Source organism: Aplidium turbinatum, chromosome 9 (assembly GCF_918807975.1).
Source record: "Aplidium turbinatum chromosome 9, kaAplTurb1.1, whole genome shotgun sequence".
NCBI lineage: Eukaryota > Metazoa > Chordata > Ascidiacea > Aplousobranchia > Polyclinidae > Aplidium > Aplidium turbinatum.
The window spans coordinates 7,973,398-7,981,594 of record NC_137480.1 but is presented as its reverse complement, the minus strand read 5'-3'; positions in this window follow the sequence as shown (position 1 = coordinate 7,981,594).

Genomic DNA, 8,197 nt, shown 5'->3' with positions numbered 1-8,197 from the left:
TTTTCGTTTCCCTCAGGTCTTCTCTTTTGCTTAATCTTCATCCGCCTGCTTTTGTTAATTGGCACTTCTCGTTTTGGGCTTACTTTGCAGGTTTCACACTATATCTTGGTTGTGCAATTTTATAATAAAACAGAATTCCAGTATGACTCTGATTGAATGAGCTAAGAACACAACAGTTATCAAGGTCGGTGGGATTGTCATATGATGGCCAACTATTGCTGGAGTTTTAAAAGAGAAATTCCAGATGCTGCTCATAAAAGAAAGTCTCTCAAAAGAGCATTTTTAAGCTTATAAGGGAAGAATTCATATTTTATGAAAGCTCTTTCTTGACTGTTTCTGAACTCGCCCTGCCCAAGTCCCTTTATTTTGGCACTTTGCTATTTCTGTGTGTGTCTTCAGAATTTCTGCACTCCATTGGAATGTCTGTGTGCATATTGTGTGAACTGTAGGCTATAATTCAGATAATACCTTGTCACTGTCCTATCGACATGTTCATCAGCATAATGTAGCGTTTGATGTTATTATGGTTGCTCTTTTGCATGCCTATTGTTTATTCCAAGGCATGAAATTTTAATAAAGACAACGCAAATTTGTGTGAATATAATATAGAATGCTTGTTTGCTAATTAAAGCTAGATTATTGCAGGTAAAACAGTGTTTATTGCATCAGAATTCCTTGTTTTGACAACAGAAGGGGGGCAAAAATTGATTTTTTTCAAAAATTAGGGATATTTCATATCTCAAAAACGTGATGTGATAGAGAAAATCTGAGTTCATTTTCGGATTCAGCACCCCAAAATTAGCTAAAATGAGTTGTCAAAACCCAAACCTGAAATTTTGTGTAGACCAGTGTAATCAATTAAAACGCCAACCCAAGCCAGCTAAATCTGCTGATTTTACATCGATTCAACGTTGTAAGGCATTGAATCGATGTAAAAAACGCACAATCTTGCTCGCGGGGACGCATGTTTTCCAATTTAAAGGCAATAAGCAACGCAATATCCTCAGAAATAATAGAATGAGAAAAGAATTTTACTACAAGTGAAACGTATTTTAACTTCTAATAAAAGCAGGAACATGTTAACTTTAGTTGCATTATTTCGTCATACTGCATTTTTTGCATCTTAATACTATATACAATAATATAATTGTTTGCTCATTTTGTGTTTTAAACTTTATCGTCATTATATTGCGCATGAAATCTTCGTGGATAGGATAAAGAAACATTAAGAATAAAAAATCATTTAACACCGGTGAAGCATAATTGCAGTTTACTAGAATAAACTTTAACTAATATTAACAGGACTATAACATACCAAACTGTTGAAAACTCGACAGGAAAAGCAAAATGTGGCATCCTTAGCTTCTGAATACTCTAGCCAGAGATAGTCATCGAACCACTGGTTACTTACTATATTAGTTTAGTAGACTTCGTTGAGTTAAATCTACATCATATCCTTGAAACATTAAATGACCCACTGCTGTATGCACTGTCACCACTCAAGAACCAAGCAAGAGCCAATCTGCTGAACAGCCGGTAACAATTGTTACGTGACAGGCAGCCGGCGAAGTACGTGAATAGAATCACAAAATCGTAATAATAACAGCAGCAAGCTTTTACCCCCCCCCCCCCCTTGCAACTTGAGTTGACTTCAGGTTGGGATCCAAATATTAAAAAAACAAAACAATACGTAATAATATAAAAAAATTAAAAAGATGATGCCCAAAACATTGGGGGGCAGCTGCCCCGCCTGCCCCCCCTCTGCCGGCGCCACTGCTTGGTGGATATAATGTGCAGAGTATATTTTTTCACTAGTTCTGATTTCATTTTCATATTGCTCCACAAAATTATCGATACTTACAACTCGCTTTCCTTTTAAATAAATTTGTTTCAAATCCAAAAAATGCTTTCTAAATTTTTTCTAACTTTTTTGCATATAATAATAATAATTAATCATTCGCTATCTCCGTTTGCAGCAGATTGCGCATCAACATGGGTTACTTGACAGGGTTCCATGTGATTTTATGAGCCGTACTGCTTCCATGCTGGCTCAAGGCAGATTGGAAAAAGGCAGTAGCGTAGCCAGGAATTTTGAAAGGGGGGGGGGGTTTGACGACCCAGCGGCGGGGGCCTCCCCCAGAAAATTTTGAAAAATTACTTTGAATTTGGTGCATTCTGAGAGCATTTTCAATAAAAATGTGGGTATGAATATTCCTGTAAAATGGTGCTGTCCGGTGGCATAGCAAAAGGATAAGATCATGTTTTCTTCGGCATTTTTCGGAAATAAAGCTAAGTCTCTATCTTTTCTTGTTGCTAATTCCTGGCTGAGATGTTTAAATGTTTGGTATTGGCAAAACTCGTTCTTTTAATGCAGTTTCGTTTAAAATTAGGCAATTTTTTTTAGACTGAAAGCATCATTCTCAATATCGTGACGTCATACGCGTGTCAAAGGGGGGGGGGGGGGGGGTTGTAACTCCCAAAACCTCCCCTTGGCTACGCCACTGGAAGAGGGTATAATATGTCACCAGATTATCGCGTATAATATCGCGATATAAACCAGATAAAAATCTATGCGCAGTGCGACTGGGAGTCATTACTTTCCATTCGTCTAACATGAGGAATAACGACTTACTATCTATGTTAACCGATTCACAACGTCGTTCACGCTTTTGCGATACTGGCTCTTCAAAATCCCCTAACTCATTCAATGTTTCATCAGAACAGACACCACTCGACCTTATAGTAGACCTCACAACAACAGGACCAGACTTCATAGCACCAAAATCTCTATTTATTTTTAAATACGTAAGATATTTACCCCATTTTTAAACCATTCTGCTCGCGTTTCCTTCGTCTGCCGCACCACGAGACTAATACCCCTGGAAAGGAAATTTAATTCTGAACACGATTCAAAAATAAAATTCCGAAAAATATTTCGGGAAAGTATTTTTATAAACGCTTAATTGAAGGCGTCTATAAACGTTGAAATCTCTATTTATTTTTAAATACGTAAGGTATTTTGGATATTTTTATAGACGATTTTGTGATGGTTACTTTTCTTGCCACATCAGTAACATCACATACAGCAGTCTTAATATGCGATTTTATGTTTTACTTTTCGCAATTGCACTTGCTTTATCTTTGACAAGTCGAGTTTTTTATTTAAATTTCTGTGTTCACTGTTCATTTTCCTATGGAAAAAATATAACATTTGCTTTAATATGGTAACGAGAAGTGATTTTATCAGCTTCCGAGTGTTGCTACTTTCATCGCATTGTTTATCGCACAAATTTTTACGGATCACTTTTTTAGGCGGATCGCGCTGAATTATTCTGCCAGAATGACGGTGGTGAGAGCAGTGTAACTTCCACTTTTGAAGTTTGAATTTGAAGGGTTTTATCTCGAAATAGGGATTTTTCAACACTTCGAAGGATAAAAAAAGGAAATGAAGATCGGAAGGATTTTGAACAATTTTACAAGGAAATTTTGTCTTAAAATGGGAATTGTTGTTTTTAGCAAAATTTTTTAAAGAAAATTTGATTAATATTTCCTTTCAAAAGTTCTAAAAACGACTGGAATAAGGATGATCAGCTGGTTTCCGTCGCCACTCATCATCTGGAACCTCCTTTCACTCTCTTTCCCATTTTCGTCTTTCCGTCACTTAATTCCTATTCTTGCCATTTTGGGAATTGGTTGATTGAATGAATGTTTATCCTCAATCCTGGCAGTTTCGCATACTTGTAGAGTAGGGCGCATCGTCTCCCCAACATTTTTATGTTTTTTGAGAAATTAATTTGTAGATCCCACCTGTTGTTAGACTAACCAAGTTAGTTACTGTGTTCAAAGATCATTGAAATTGGATAGCGTTTATGTGGGCTACCAGCAGTTTGAAAATCTCTCAAAAAAACAAAAATGAGATAAATGTTATAATATTAGTCTAAGCACATTTTGAATGGCATGAAGTGATATTGATATAAACTCACAAGTATTTGAACATAACTTTATTCAAGATCATGCTAGTGGAAAATCCGACCGTGTAAAATTGTGTAGCATGTCTTCCAATATGCTTAAACGTACCGGTACTCTCAGTCTTAGAAAAAGCAATAGTCATTTAATATCACTTGGTTACGGTTTCTGCAGGAACAGATTTTCTCTTGCGTAAGTTTGGAATGTGCTTCCTGTTACTTTCAACAACTTGAATAGTGTTTTGAAAATGTTTCTCACTCCTAGCGCTGCGTAAGTAATCGGTACCCAGTTGTACACCACGCTCAGCGACATCGTTGACTACATTTACTGAACCAACATAGAGAAGCGCTGACTGATAAGCAGCAGATAGCGACCATTCGCCCACAGGCAAAGCGAGAAAACTATCGTCTATTTCCAAGATATGGAAGAAAAACCACGAGTCAACTTTGATGAAATCTGTCAGACATGGTACGAGAGTAATTTCATTTGGGAAATTGGGCTTTCCGTATCTGGAATCAGTGCGATCTAGCGGTGATACAAGTGGATTTGCTGGCTTCATATTGATGAGCTTATCGGCTATTCGTCTCTTTTCAGCATTCGGAACTTTTGAACTAAAGAGAGCCAATGGTACCATATCAGCAGAAAGATACCATAGATGTCGTTTGAAATTCTTCGCTGCACTGTTTTGTAAGATTATGACGTCACACCAAGTGTTTGTTGTGATTATTATTCATTGTGAAACCTTTTCGTGTCACTTAGCAATTTTGTGTAGTAAGGTCAAGATTATAGTTGAGCTTCGTTACTGCTGTTAGTTGATTGTCCTATCTGATTAGTCAAGTTCGTTCATTAATAAAAGTAACTACAGCTTAGGGCCAGTGGTTATCTTCAGGGCCCACAAGAGGGGGGGACAACTGGTTCATTGCACCGGGGCCCGGTGAGTTCAAGGGGGCCCGACAAAATATCTAAATTCACGCGTTAAAGTTGATTTCAACGATTTTGCATAAAATATTGTTTTTAATATTAGTTCCGTATGTCGATTGGGCCCCCTCATGGGTATGCCCTTTTTTAAAACTACAGAATTTTAATTTTTTGGGTTCAAGGAGCCCGACAAAATGTTTAAATTTGCGTGCTCAGGTCGATTTTGCATAAAATATTGTTTTTTATGTTAGTTTCGTATTTCGATTGGGCCCCCTCATGGGTAGCCTATAGATGCCCTTTTTCAAAACTACAAAATTTTCAATTTTCTGAGTTCATGGGGCCCGACAAAATGTTTAAATTTGCGTGCTCAGTTCGATTTTGCATAAAATATTGTTTTTTATATTAGTTTCGTGTTTCGATTGGGCCCCCTCATGGGTATGCCCTTTTTCAAAACTACAGTATTTTCAATTTTTTGAGTTCAAAAGGCCCGACAAAATGCTCAGGTTGATTTTGCATAAAATATTGTTTTTTATATTAACGGTAGTTTCATATTTCAATTGGGCCCCCCTCATGGGTATGCTCTTTTTCAAAACTACAGAATTTTTAATTTTTTTAGTTCAAAGGGCCCGACAAAATGTTTAAATTTGCATGCTCAGGTCGATTTTGCATAAAATATTGTTTTTTATATTACCGGTAGTTTCATATTTCAATTGGGCCCCCTCATGGGTAGGCTAGCCTATGCCCTTTTTCAAAACTGCAGAATTTTCAATTTGTTGAGTTAAAGGGGCCCGACAAAATGTTTAAATTTGCGTGCTCAGGTCGATTTTGCATAAAATAATGTTTTTTATTTCATATTATATTAGTTTCGTATTTTGATTGGGCCCCTTCATGGGTATGCTCTTTTTTATGACTACAGAATTTTCAATTTTTTGCTTTCAGGGGGGCCTGACAAAATGTTTAAATTTGCGTGCCAAGGTCGATTTGCATGAAATATTATTTTTTATGTTAGTTTTGTATTTCGATTGGGCCCATCATGGGCATTCTTTTTAAAAAACTACAGAAAACATATATTGCAGTGTGAATGAATATTTCAGTTTATTTCAATGTTTTAATTTCAGTGGTGTTTCAATGTGAATATTTGGGTGTGTACGGTATGTTTTAATAAGCAATTGATTGATCAGGTTAGGTTACAGTCATTACACAGAAGGTATTCCATGCATTTTTCTGACATCTTGTCAATTTATGACACAAGCAAGCAGCAGTGACAGTTATGTGTAATCATGTTGAACTGGTACAATTTTAGTTGTAGATAATCTTGTTTAGAGTGATATTTTAAGAGTTCAGAGAATAGTAAACAGTAGGTACCGGTATTGAAATATTGTTCGAATTGCTTAGCAAGAAGTCGTTACTGTCACTTTTTCAGTACAAAAATGCTCAAGTGTTTTTTTGGATACTAATTATACTAAAATCATGGAGCTTCTCTAATATAGCCTGAAACATTACAGTATTTTTGAGTTTTTAGGACTTGAATGATTTTGCTATATTGGAATGCAAGCAAGTTTCGTGGAGGCAGTGCTGGAAAATAATTTTGTCCTTGTAGCAGGGCCAAATGTTATAGCAGTCTAACAAAAATCAAAAAAAAGTTAAAAGATATATAAGTGAAAGTGTGATTTTTTGAATAAAAAATCATAGATCTTTACTTCTGTTGAAATTGAAGTACAGTTTCTTTTAACTCTAGACAGAATCAGAAGTGTCCTAATTGCAATGCAACTTACTTTTTCCAGCACTGCAGAAAGGTGTTGATTTTTAAAAATAATATTTTTTTATATATCTTAAGTTTTCCTTTTCATTTGTTTTCACTAAGTATTTCTTAGCAGTCTTCTTCAGCCAGGCCAATCCAATCTTACTCTTGAATTTCAGGAACAGTGTCAATATTGACTCAAAACAGCCATTCTGTAGTTATGCAGGGTATTTGTAAAGGTATCGATACATAGTATAGTGATAGATGTAGGTATATTTACATTGATAGGACTTGAAAATAGAAATATATTCAACTTTGTTTTCTACTGACCGCTTGCTGTAGAAATGAAGAGAAAGTGACCCTCAATTGTGCTTGAATGCAGTTTCACTCAAACAAGCAAAGAAAACTAAAGGAGTAAAAATAAGAAGCAGCCTATTGATCCTGAAATGAAGTTGGTATATATATATATATTTCTTAATGTCATGAACAATAGCAATGCATTCATCCAAGTTTGGTCTCCTAGTCTCTGCTGATTTTAAGGTCAGAAATGATATTGTACGGTATGTTAATGTAAAGCTGTATGCACACATATGCAATGCTACATATGTATGTCAGCCATGCCGGATAGTGTTGCCATTTGTATCTTCAAAGTGGATATTTTTACCCACTTTTTGCCATGGTTACAATCAAATGTTGCCGGAGTTAGGATTAAAGTTAGGAAGGGTTAGAGTTAAGAATAAGGTTAGGGTTTTGATCTTTGCCCAGGACTAAAAAAAATTTTAAAAATATGATACCGTACAAGTTTTTGTTTTCAACAGCTATTAACTTTTCCTCAAATTTGGGCAGAATTTCTTATCTGGCAACACTATTGAGGCTATATTTACACTACATAGTGTAACTATAGCCACAGCCTTTTATCTTTGTGTATAGCTAGTGTGTATCTGTGAATTTAAAGTCATAAACACCAGTACAATACTGCATTCTTTGTGAAATGGTGGAGTGTTAATACTTTAACCTAATGCATTCTTTGTATTATTTTTTAAACAGGTTTTAAAATAAAAACACTGTGCGGAACACCATGTATGCATTGGCCTTGTGGATTAACGCGCACCGCAAATTTTGCTTGTGATTTGTGAGATATCATGCGACATGTCGCGTTGGGGGGGCCCGGCAGCAACATCTGCACCGGGGTCCGGCAGGGCTCTTGGAGGCCCTGGTTATCTTATATGGCGCTGCGAGCAAACAATTTGAATTAGGCTACAGTTGTATTTGAAGCTGAAACGTTGTTGCCTACTCGAAGAACTTGTGTGCTGAAGATAAAATGGCGGACAATGCATTAGAAACATACCTTCTTACCATAAATAATGATGATGAAAGAAACGCTGCTAGAATCGCTTTAGGTGGAATAAACCAAAACAGCAGAGAAATCAAATGGACTCTCTTAAACACATTTGTGAAACATAAGCTAGATTTGGATCAGCAGTCTGACACCGGTTTTGCTAATTGGAGAAGACAGTTTGAAAGTTTCGCTAGTAACGCATACTTGAATGAAACAAACGTGAGTTGGGAAAA